General features: G+C 36.9%; 1 long non-coding RNA gene across 1 annotated transcript; it reads left to right on the top strand.

Moving 5' to 3' along the window:
- Positions 1-239: 239 nt before the first annotated feature.
- Positions 240-2142, top strand: LOC106939155 (uncharacterized). Its single transcript, XR_001422775.1, has 3 exons — positions 240-357; positions 1631-1720; positions 1811-2142. It is a non-coding gene; the product is annotated as an uncharacterized LOC106939155 (long non-coding RNA).
- Positions 2143-6471: the final 4329 nt, after the last annotated feature.

Here is a 6471-nt window from a genome sequence, read left to right as displayed (position 1 = left end):
CAGCAGCTTTACTCTTGCACTGCTTCAAAGCTAATTTAGCAAATAAGATCCAGAGCTTATGTCAGTCATATAGAGAAAATGTGTGAATGCTGAGGCGACAAATCCAGCCCTGGAGAGCTGCTTTGCTGCAACTTTAGGATGCATCTCCATGCCAACACACCTGAATCTAACGGCTAAAATTCCTTCATCATCATGTCATTCAGCTCTGCAGAGACCTGGTAATGAGCCAGTCATTTGATCCAGGTGTGATGGAGAAGGAATGCTTCTGGTTTCAGAACCTTCAGCTGAAAGATTTTCCATAAACTCATGATATAGTTTCAGTATTTCAGTCTGACCTCAAGTCTAAAAGCACAGCAGGTATGACACTGTTATTTCTTTTTTTTAAAAAGAGATGAAAACAAAATGGGAATGTTGTGCATCAAAAGCTAATTACGCTCCATGATGTAACAGCATGTAGAATAAACTTCAGCAGCAGAAAGTCGACCTAGCTGGCTTCTGTCTGACTTTACCAGTTTTCACAACAATGGAAGAATTTTGTTATTCATGAAAGACACAAATTCAAAGCAGGAGGCAAAGTTCGTGTGAGAATGGATTTTAATACTGAAAAAAAAAAAGATCAGAGCAGAAACTGAGTACAGCAACACAAAGCAGAACTCTGGAAATCTTGACAACAGCTGGAACTTTCAAAGGGAATAAATATATTATGAGGGAGGAAATGTGATAACTGTGATTGGACCAGGTGAGACTAATGTGAGAACTCAAACAACGTTTTGGGAATCTGAAGACTGAAACACTGGGACTCTGTAATGATGTAAAACACCAAAAAAACCCAGAAAACTATACAATCATTAAACAGAATATAACAAAAGGATTACCGAATGGTGATAAAGAAACTAAGAGATGGGAGTAAGCAGGAAAGGATTTAAAAAGAACACTGTGCACAAACAGGAACTAGACATAAAAAACCTCAGAAACTTCAATCTTAACCTATAAGCAATAGGATAATCTACAGTTTTCACGTTGCTTTACTTTCACATTGCATTTTTGAAGGCCTGCCAAAGTGCCTAGATAACAACATGTGGTTCCAAAAACCTGTGTGTTCAGGGTGTTATCACAAGAAACTGCACAGTATGAGCAACCAGTTCAATATCAAGTCAAAAATGCACTTCTCTTAGATTCCTATTTGATCTAAAGATAACAAATGAGAATCTAGTATTCAAATTATCATTTCAGTTATCAATGTCAGTTCTACACATGGAGACTATATTTATGGGAATATGGCAAACCCACATGACTAGAAAATATTACATTATGTATTCTAGGAAGAATTATGTTTGGTGTACATTTTGTACACAGTAAATTGTATTTTTTCCATTGTCTTTAATTTGTTTTATCTTGTAAAGTGCTTTGAATTTTCTTGTACACAAAATGTGCTGTACAAAAAAACAATCTTATATATATATATATATAATTTACTTTAAAACTGGCAGTATGTCCTCATTTGTAAAAACCCAGATGTAAAATAAGGTTCTTAAAAGCAGAATCGGAAAACGTGGCTTTATAAATGTTATTCAGCTGATAAATTAATGAAGTTTGCTATATTTTGATGAAAATTTCTTGGAGTGTGCAGCACAATGCCTGTGGCCTCCTACTGATCGTCAAAGCCCTCCCTGTCTCCCCAATCCAAGTTAAGTCCCTCAACCACATGTTGTAATCCACGGTAAATCTGCCATAACGAGGAGAAATATGAAACCAGGCAAACTCAATAACCAGTGCAACAGCTTTAATATCGGATCTGTTCTGCCTCCAGCCTTTCCTTTCAGTCTGCATTTCATCACCAGGCTGTTAACCATCAACACACAATGCAGACGCGGAGCCCAGCCGCTCTTTGGTTCGCGGCAGCATTGTTGGATTCCTGAACACCAGACGGGCGTCCACCCCAGGAATCGCACAGCTGTACGGTGATTCACAAAATGAAATTGGACACCGGTCGATATTTTTTGCCTCAGGTGTGAGGACAGAGAAGCACTAAGAAAGAGAGAGCACAGATTGTGCTCATTGTCTGCCTCCAGGCGTTTCTTTGCCTCCCTTTTATAAAGTGAAAAATAGTCTCCAATGAATAAAAGCTGTTCTTTGTATGTGTACTTGCTGTGTTTATTTTCCTGTGCACATACAATATTTATGCCATTTCAAGCTACATTTGCTCTCTGACATGGATAGCAATGCTACACCACAGGCCATGCATATTGCAGTGAAACATCAGCCTCATCCTTTTTTTTTTTTAAACGCCTAATTTTTATTCACTTGTCAGCTGTCTCTCCGTGTCACTCACAGAAATTGGCTACAGTGCTGCTATTGATTTCCGGGTTGTCATTCCTGCTGGAAGAAGATAACCTAATCAAGTTCAGCGTTTGCTACCAACATAAAAACATGCTTCCTTCTTAGAGACCTCACATCATCACTGTCTTTGAAAGCCTCCAGGTAAATCTCTTTCAATTCTTCATCTCTTCCTGCTGCTGTTTTAATAAAGGGACATCTTAACATTAGAGAGGAAATGAAAACTAATGACTAAACCTCCCCGCTGATCTCAGCATTCGCCATGTGGATTGCCATGTCGTTTTCATGCCAACTTTTATTTCATGTTAAGATTTTTCTTAAGCTTTTATGTGTTAGCGTTAAAAAAAAATACACATTTTTCTCACTTTTATGTGCGCAAGCAATAATTACTTGCAGTTTTTGGATGAAGACTATGGATTAGTTTTTCAATGTTTTAATCAATAGTGCCCAATCTTCTCAGACAACAGATAACATTTTGTGAATCTCCCTTTGCGGCTCATCTCCTTGAGTGGAGCAGTTTTATATTTTTAATAGTTTCTCTTTCTGTTTGAAAAGAAAACAGGAAGCTGTTTTGCACAACACGATTGCAGGGGCAAAATATGGTCAACTTCAATTTGAGCATGTTTCTAATTCTAACATAAAGACAGAACCACACCTAAACCAGCTTCATCACGCATCTCTTTAGGCTGTTTGCCCACTTTCAGGCTTTATTGTTAGGCATATCAGGCATGGGTTACTTAACGTTATTATTGTTTTAGTAGATTAAAGGTTCAAAACCAATTACATTTTCCATCATGTAGCTTTTATGGTCAAAATCTCTTGCATAAAATCCAAGTGGACACACCAGAGTGACTGAAGTTAACTTCCCCTTACCTGCCTCACATTTGTTTGCCATTTCTGGTCACGTTGCGGCTTTGAAAAGTTAAGAGGTTTTTATGTTAATTTAATATAATGTTGGGGGATATGACATGGAGCCAGTGCCACTACCAGAGCAGCTTCAAATACACTTGCTCTTAAATTTTTAATTTCAGCTGGCAGTGTCATCACTGCTGACCCTGTAAAAAATATATTAAGTCTTTTCAATGCATCGCTAAGAAGGTCAATAGGTTGTAGGAAAACACTGAGTGGAAAACTAATCTTATTTACCAATCCTTTGTTTATAAAAAGCGCCATCAAAAATATCCTTGTTCGCAGCTGTACTTATGGCTTACAACTTTCCATTGTTAGAAAAACTGTAAACTCTGTAATTCTCTTCTCCCTTTTTACTCCTCAGACTTATTGCAGCATGATGTCACAAGACCTTGTAGTATTACAAATACAGTTATGAAATAGCACGATTCTCCAAGAAAATCTAGCTGAAAGTAAAACATTTAAGTTTTATAAGTTCTAGTGCAGCACACTAGTATTAAATAAAATTGATTTTACTTTATTTCTTTGGAGAACAAAAATATATCTTTCTCTGTTAGAGATCAGTCTACAAATAAAAGTGACTCAAAAAAACTTTATTCTTTAAAATACATTTATGGTTTGGTAAAGTTTTTTTTTTTTTTAATTGTGCATTCCTAGTTTCCAAATATTATGCATATTGTTACACCTGAAGTGTAAAGGTACTGAAATGTTTTGGTACACATTTTGTTCACCTGTTGGCATCTTTCCTGCATGTTTTCAAGACTGAATATGAAAATAATTTATCACAATAGTTTTGCTAAGGTAGGCTATCCAGATGCTATTTGTTCATTTCCCCACAGCACTGATATTATTAAACTCTTTTGTCTCTTTTGGTTGTCCAGCCAAAAGTGTTTACAACTATCATGTCAATATGAACTAAAATCTTGAGAAATGTTTCCAATATCTTGCTGAGTCTATTTCTCAAAGAATTAAGACAGCTTTAAAGGCAAACTAAGATAGTGTTGCTAGCAAGGTGCAACTAAGAAAACGAAGACTACAAGTGCACAAAAGACGAGAACAGTCCTTTGTCAGAGGCAATGTCTATCATGTGTCTACTTTCTGGGATTGAAAAGGCTTGTTGTTGTTTCTTTTTCGGAAGAAACAAAACCAGGAGGAAGTGGGAGGCAAGAGTTATTAATATTAAATGGTTGTCTGAGTTAGTTTTAATGAAATCTTCTCCCCCTGCAAGCCTTCAGTGGGATGTATCCATTGTTTTTCCAATTATTGTTCTATAATAACAACACCCCCTGTCAGCATGACTTTTTAATAAAGCTCTTATTGTTGCACTGCATTGACTGCTCTTTAAACTCATGAAAAAATTTAAGAAATGAGTCATTTATTCTCCATGTTGAGTCACAACAATGAAACAATGAAGCATTACTCTAAATAAAGATACGTGATTCTTACCAGCTGAGGATAATAAAAGAAATATATTCAATTAAAGCAAAACATGTTTTTAAAAAAGTTAAAAGTTTTAAACAATACAGGTGTATTTTTGATTTTCACTGGTAATTGTGTTACACAGAAGTGTTGAGTTAGCTTTTCCCAGAGATGAATGAGGGAATTCTAAAATGCAGGAGCCAGTGGACCAGGCTCAGCTTCGCTCACCTGGCCAGCTGTGTCTTGTTTATTTTGGATTTGTGCTGCGGTTTGGTGTTTTTTCTCCAGTCTTTTTATGCTGAAGTCTTTGTCTTGGTCCTCCCAGGAGACCACACAAGGTTACTGGAAGTGGAGGATCTCAAGAGGAAACTTCACATTGCATTTGCATTCACGGGAGAAGTCATCCAATAGACAAGCATGAACAGAGAGGACTAATTGTGCTGAAAACTAAGATATTATGTGAGCATATATCGGAAAACCCCTAAAGATTTTTTTCACATTTTAGTACTTTACAACTTGGGAATGTGTGTTTTTTCTTCTTCACCGTAAACGGTGTTGTCAGTGTTTGTTGCATGCAGGCACAAACATCTTGGAGCGATCCCAGACAGTTTTCAAAAAGATAACAAAAAATAAAATTCACAACATAATGCTAAGATTTCAGCATCTTGGCATGTTTTTGTCCTTCCCATTAACAGAGACTATGTCCAACATTTAATTTTCAAATGTCAAAACTTCCTGAGATGCCTAGTTATATTTAGCATGTTCTCAATGACTGTGACAATGTTTGTGTTATAAGTGGTAAGCCCACCAACGTCTTTGGTGGCGTTAGACGCAGTATTCTGAAAAACTGAGTTTACAAAAATTAGGTGTGTTAGGTGTGTTGGAAACAATCCCCAAGAAGGCAACTTAAAGTTAACTGGAAAACGGCGATACCAGTCGATGCTTTAGAGCAGGGGGTCTTCAAGGTCTCTGCTTCAGCACTCCTGAGTCAAATAATGAGATCATTAGCAGGACTCTGGAGAACTTTACTGCACACTGAGGAGTTGATTCAGCCATTTTGAGCTACGGTTACAGAACTGGGGTCGTTTTTCTTTATACGTGGCTTGTATATCTGTGGTTTAGGTTAATTTGTTTTAGCTACAGGCCTGCAACTTTTGCACAATGTCTCAAAAAATTTCTCTGAACTCGTGTACCATATCCCATTTAAATGACATTGAAGACACCCCTGTGCTGCCTTCCTACACATCTGATGCTGCAGCAAAGGTAATTTGATCTCCAGCTAATCCAGGTTGGCACAGATTGTCACGGGCATGTAGAAACCTTTTGCAACATCAGCATCTCTGTCAAATTTATAATCAAAGTCAGTGGTTTTCAATCCTGGTCTTTAGGACTCGCTGTCCTGCATGTTTTAGGCGTTTCCCTTTATTAGATAAATGGGTCCTTAACAGGCTTCTGTAGCACTTTGTCACATATTCAGGGGTTACTGCAATCATTTGATGTAGGTGTGCCGGAACAGAAAAATATCTAAAAACTGAAGTACAGTTGGCCCTGAGAAACTCTATACATGTTTATTTACTTTTTAGTTCATTGAATTATAATCTCATTAAATGTCCCATGTAATTTCACATGAAATCAAAAAAACAAAGTAGGCAGAAATGCAAGCAGCTTAGGCAAAATGGATAAAAATCCATTTGGATTGTGTCCACACAAGACAGTCATTTTGCTATCTGTTTTTAAAGCTACATATTCTCTCTTTGTTTTTTTTATGGCAATTTTTAGCAACAACTAAATGTTGCTAAACTGCCT

The sequence above is a fragment of the Poecilia latipinna genome, unplaced genomic scaffold (genome assembly GCF_001443285.1).
Source record: "Poecilia latipinna isolate Pla-1442-1.1 unplaced genomic scaffold, P_latipinna-1.0 Scaffold2787, whole genome shotgun sequence".
Lineage (NCBI taxonomy): Eukaryota > Metazoa > Chordata > Actinopteri > Cyprinodontiformes > Poeciliidae > Poecilia > Poecilia latipinna.
This window is presented reverse-complemented; position numbering and strand designations above follow the sequence as displayed.